Source organism: Eptesicus fuscus, chromosome 15 (assembly GCF_027574615.1).
Source record: "Eptesicus fuscus isolate TK198812 chromosome 15, DD_ASM_mEF_20220401, whole genome shotgun sequence".
Lineage (NCBI taxonomy): Eukaryota > Metazoa > Chordata > Mammalia > Chiroptera > Vespertilionidae > Eptesicus > Eptesicus fuscus.
In genome coordinates this window covers 71,566,366-71,572,612 of record NC_072487.1, presented here as the reverse complement: position 1 = coordinate 71,572,612, position 6,247 = coordinate 71,566,366, and positions in this window count along the sequence as shown.

Sequence of the window (6,247 nt, the reverse complement as noted above, 5' to 3'; positions counted from 1 at the left end):
GGGGCGGGGCCGCATCCTTTCTCTTCCCTCTCTACGCTGTCTCTGTAGGTAACCCCTCCCCTGAGCCCAAGACACTTGTGTGTCTGTTTAGCTGGCCTTGTGAACTGCTCAGAAAGGAACACTTGTTTGTGCCACAAATGTTGCTACCCTCCACTCCTACCCCATCTCTACTCTCAAGCGTGCCCCTTCACGCACACCCCTCCCCTCTTCATTTTCTTCATAGAATTTATCACTCTGTGGGACTATCTCTCTACTTGGTATGTGTTTCTTTGTGCAGCTGCTGCCTTCCCTTGTGGGAGAGAAAGAAAGTTGCCAGTGCACATGCTTTGTCCAGAGCAGCCAGCTCCGTGGTCTCAAAGCTGGTTCCCTTCACCTGGGAACCCGTTAGAAATGCAAATTCTCGCCGAAACCGGTTTGGCTCAGTGGATAGAGCGTCGGTCTGCGGACTGAAGAGTCCCGGGTTCGATTCCGGTCAAGGGCATGTACATTGGTTGCGGGCACATCCCGGTGGGGGGTGTGCAGGAGGCAGCTGGTCGATGTTTCTCTCTCATCGATGTTTCTAACTCTCTATCCCTTCTCCCTTCCTCTCTGTTAAAAATCAATAAAATATATTAAAAAAAAAAAAGAAATGCAAATTCTCAGGCCCGGCCCGCCCAGACCCGGGGAAACAGAAACTCTAGGGGCCCAGGCATCTGTATTTTAACAAATCCCTCCAGGGGTGTTAAGGTTTGTGACCCACCAGCTTAGTGCAAGTGGTCTGATGCTCCATAACTCTGAATTGAATAAAAGAATCATGTGCAGTAGGTGTTCAGTACAAATTAGCTTCTTTCACAACTAGAGGTCCCTTAGAGAGGCGTCAAAACCAGAGCTAGTGTAAAAAATAAATATAGCGTGTGTTTTTATGCGCATAGGCCACCGATTTCCAACTGATGTGCCGCAAGAATTTAAAACATGCATACCTGACTATTTAATCAGGGGCACTAACCTCTTTTCCCTTTGATTTTCAAATTAAAAAAAAAAAAGGAGCAGCCAACACAATAGTAGCTGTCCAGTAGGAATTAATCAAAATTATACCTATTTTTTTGTCAGATCGGTAAAAAATATATATTTTGGTGTGCTGCAGAATTTTAGTGATTAGTTTATGTGTGCCATGAGATGAAAAAGGTTGGCATAGACTATCTGGGAATGGACACAATAAATCGGTTTGGTAGTTATCACTAAGGGGGGAAGGCAGCTGTTGGGAATCAGAGTAAGGAGAAAGGCTGACTTTAAATTCATTCATTCATTCATTCATTCATTCATTCATTTGAGAGAGAGAGAGATTCATTGGTTGATTCTTGTATGTACCCTGACCTGGGATTAAACCAGCAACCTTGGCATATCAGGATGATGCTCTAACCAACTGAGCTACCCAGCTAGGGCTTGAAGGCTTACTTTTCACTGAATACTTTTTTCCATCCTGGGGATTTTGTACCGTGCGGCCTATCTATTCAAATAATAGACGAAACGAACCGTACTTAAACAGAACCTGGCGGCGGTGTCCTTTTCCCAGCCCTTTCTCCCCCTGCAGCCTGGCCAGTTTCTCTGGCTAGGAACCCTAGAAGAGCAAGGCTGCTGTCACCAGTGAACTCTGCCCCCTGCTGGCTGTTCTCCCACATAGCCCCACCGTTTCTGCTTTCCTCCTTTCAGCCCTTCTCCCCTCCAGTGGGCTCCCGTCATAATGGATTCTCTCAGTTCCAACTTGGCCTTAGGACCTTTGCTCACACGGTTCGTTCCTCCGGAAACTCTCTCCACTTAGTCTGACCCACATTTACTCATCCTTCCCATCTCATTTCAATGCTCCTATCCCCAAATGCCTCCCCTGGACCAAAATGAGTCCTGTCACACACTCCCATAGCACCAGGAACTTGCAAGTGTGTTCTATTGTAGCATATATGTGCAGTTGTGGGCTGTTTGGCTGAATTCTGTGTGATTATTTGATTTAATTAGTGTCTGTCTCTCCCACCACAGGGCAAGGCCCCCATGATGGGGCTCATACCTGCCTTGTTCTTAGCTGTATCCCTGTCTCCTTATCCTGTTAGTCTGCTTACCTTTGACCTCAGGACCACTCCCTTGCAGATGCCTTCTTATTCTTAGACACTTTCCTTTCCAGCTCTTCTGTCATGAGTCCTGCTGGTGGTGAGAGTGTTTTTCAGGTCTTTCTGAGCCTATTTCCTCTTGGTAAATTTGGGCAAAAGTATTGACTTCTCTGGATTGTTGGGGGACACAGGCGGGCTAAGGCTCCATAGTAGGAGATGGGCATGTGGTAGGTGACTACCTCACAGAACAGTGAGGGTCTGAGTACATCATCATTTCCCTCACCTTTCTCAAATTTGTGGTAGCTATTTCTTTTTATTTATTTATGAGAGAGAGAGAGAGAGAGAGAGAGAGAGAGAGAGAGAGAGAGCTGTTACTCCACTTATTTATGCATTCATTGGTTGATCTGGGATCAAACCCACAACCTTGGTGTATTGGGATGATGCTCTAACCAACTGAGCTACCCAGCCAGGGCCATTGTAGTTGATTTTTCCCAAGAAGCATTTTCAGAAGAGTGATAACTGCATATTAGGACCAGTCTTTCCTCTTTCCTTCCTTCCTTTTTTTCTTTCCTCCCTCCCTCCCTCCCTCCCTCCCTCCCTCCCTCCCTCCCTCCCTTCTTTCCTTCCTTCCTCACCCAAGGATATATTTACTGACTTTAGAGAAAGGGAGAGAAAGAAAGAGTGGGAAATATAGATGTGAGAGAGAAACATTGATTGGCTGCCTCTCACACGTGCTCTAACCAGGGATGGGACCTGCAACCTAGGTAGGTGCCCTGACTGGGAATCACACCAGGAACTTCCAAGTGTGTTCTATTATAGCATACTAAAGGCCCGGTACAATAATTCATGCATGGGTGGGGTCCTTCTGGGTGGCCTGCAGGGATTGGGCCGAAACCTGCAAGTCCAATGCCACCTGCCGCTCCTGCTCATCCTGGCCCCACTGTGCCTGCTGAGGACTCGCACCCAATCAGTCCGCACTGCCACAGCAGTGTTCACCAGCCATGAGCCTGCATCTGGCACCCTCCCAAGGGGAGTGGCCTGCAGGATTGGGCTGAAACTGGCTCTCCGACATCCCCTGAGGGGTTCTGGATTGTGAGAGGGTGCAGGCCAGGCTGAGGGACCCCACTGGTGCACAATCGGGCCAGGAAGGGATTGCAGGAGGGCTACAGGGCATGTCTGGCCCATCTCGCACAGTCCCGATCAGCTGGACCCCAGCAGCAAGCTAACCTACCAGTCGGAGCATCTGCCCCCTGGTGGTCAGTGCACATCATAGCAAGAAGTTGAGCAGCCTTAGCTTATCATTAGCATATTACGCTTTGATTGGTTGTTTTGCCATTCGGTCTATTTGCATATTACCCTTTTATTATATAGGATACTAGAGGCCCAGTGCACAGATTTGTGCACTAGTGGGGTCCCTCAGCCTGGCCTGTGCCCTCTCACAATCTGGGACCCCTCGGAGGATGTTGGACTGCCGGCTTCAGCCCAAGGCAGCAGGTGGCCTGGGAGGGGCCTGAGCCAGGGCCAGGCTCTGCTCCTGCTCATCCTGGCCCACTGCGCCTGCCATTGCCGCTTGGTAGCACTGCCGCAGAGGCTGGAGAGGCTTATGCCGCCACAGCAGCGCTCGCCAGCTGTGAGCTCGGCTTCTGGCTGAGTGGCACTCCTGGTGTAGGAGCGCACTGACCATCAGGGGGCAGCTCCTGAGTTAAGCGTCTGCTCCCTGGTGGTCAGTGTGCGTCATAGCGACTGGTCGACCAGTCATTCGGTCGCTTAGGCTTTTATATATATAGATGTGCTGTTGTGTGATTACATCCTGGAGATTTTGTAATGTGTGACCTATCTATTCAAATAATAGACAAAAGACATTTAAACAGAATGTACTTAAACAGAACAGGTTGATGAGCCAGCTGAGCCACACCAGCCAGGGAGGACCTCCTTTATATTAGTAACAGGTCCCATTTATTAGGTCAGACCTTATATGAATTGCTTTGCATGCATCATCTTATTTAATTCTTGTAATAATCCTGTGAGGTAGCAACTACTATTATTATTCCTCATCCCTTAGAACCAGACTTTGAGGCTCAGAGGTAAAATGCCCACGGTCAGTTATTACTTAGAAAATCATCCAGATATGTTTCATTCATTCTTTCACCCACTCAGTTATTTATTGAGTGTCTATAATGTTCAGGCCCGGTGCTCAGCAATTGGAGTTAAAATGATGAGCATGAGAATAAAGCGGTTTGATCTGTCAGGGAGACAAAGGAAGGCTTTGGGAGGATGAGACAACACGGTTGGTCTGAAGGATGAGGAGTTGTTTCCGTGGGCTGTGTGTTTGGCCGAATTCTGTGCCCACCTTTGAGCTTAGAATCAACGTAGAATCTCTGTCCACCACTGAAACCCCAGGGCTGCCGGAGGCTTCTGCGCTGCCATTTAGCCTGATGAGATCTCTTAGGAAGGGGCACTCACCATCTGCAGAGGCTTGTGATAGAAAGGAAAGTTCTGGCCCTTACACATTTTAGAATCCGGAGTGGAGGGTGTGGCTCAGAGGACCCATCTCCTGCCCCACCTCACCACTGCCACCCCACCACACACACACACACACACACACACACACACACTAAGGGCATTCCTCTCCCTCTTGGGCTGGGGAATGGTAGTGGGGAAGCAACCACAGAGAGACCATTTCCCATAGTCCACAGAGAACTCGACAGAGCCGTGAGGGAACACAGAGGGGACCCAGATGTCCCCAAGGAGATATTTGAACAGGATTTTTGAAAGATGAATAAGGGTTTGGGAGTGGGGCGAAACCAGCAGCATTCCAGCTTGGAGGAACCCCGGGTTCAGGTTCTTGGGTCTGGAATCCTCACCTCTGCCAGGTGACTTCATCAGTGTATGACAGGGATGATATTGGAGCTACCTTATAAAGAGGGTTTGAGGTTCAGGCAACATTGTGTTAAAATCTCTCAAAAACAGTGGCAGGCACAGATTAAGGCACAATACAGGTTAACTAATGTTGGCAAGGAACCGGCAAGTGCTGAATGGTGTTGCAAAACCTCCTGCATAGCAGGTGAGGGAAGGGGCGTGATGAGAAATATGGGCAGACGTCAGACCAGACAGGGACGCAAATGCCAGGATAAGAACGTTTTAGAAACTAAGGAATGACATAGACGAGCTAAAGGATTGGTGGAGCAGGGTGGGGAGAGGGCGGGAAATGGGCAGCTAGCCAGGAAGCCCCGCCAGAAGCCGGCAGGACAGAGGCGGGCGAAGATCAGTGTCCTGGGTCTTTGTTTTCAAGCAGGCCAGGTAAGGGCTTAGACCTTGGGCGGCAGCAGCGATGAGTCCCTTCCGTGAGAGGGTGTCGGTAGGCTGACGCCCGGGAAGGTCCCAGAGGCTGATGGCCGCGCGCCGCCTGGTGGCCAGAGGAGGTGGGCTCAGCCGGGAACAGCAAAGACTACAAAATCCGGGAAACTGAGGCGGGGAGCGGCGTTTGGGTTCTCCCAGTTGGACCCCGTCCCTATTCCAACTCCGCTTTACAGATTGGGAAACTGAGAAGAGAAGGGGAACCAGGGTGGGTAAGGAGCCCCTCCAACCGAGAGCTTCAAGACACCAGGAGTTTTTATAGAGTTTCTTTAATGGCATCAATGGCCTGGGAGCTAAGTTTGCCATTCTGTTCAACGGGCAGGTGGAAAATGAAAGAGGAGGAAGAGAAACTTTTGTCTTTCCCGCCCACCCGGAGGTAAAAGCCTTTAAAGACTACCCCGGAAAGCAGAGTTTTATAGATTCTATTTGCATACGAACGCAGTCACCTCGAGTTAAACCCCGACCCTTTAATCTCGGGTCCAATTTGTCCCGAAGCCGCAGAGGAGGGTCCTCGTGAATACCCCCAAGCTCCACCCCCCCCAACCCCGCCCCGAAGGCTGGGCTTCGTTGCACGTGCTCACCGGTTCCTTTGCGACCCACCTCCTAGGAAAGACTCATTGTCAGGGCGGGGGGGGGATGCTAGGAGTCATAAGAAAAGTTGACTATGGATAAATCACAACAAAGAAAAGGCCCTGAAGCAATATATACTCTTTTATAGCAGAAGTTTTTATTAGAGTTTCGCGATTGAAACAGGCTTTGGCTTTCAGTTCTTCAGAGCTGCTAATTGTTCTTTCCGCCCCTCCAGTTGCTGG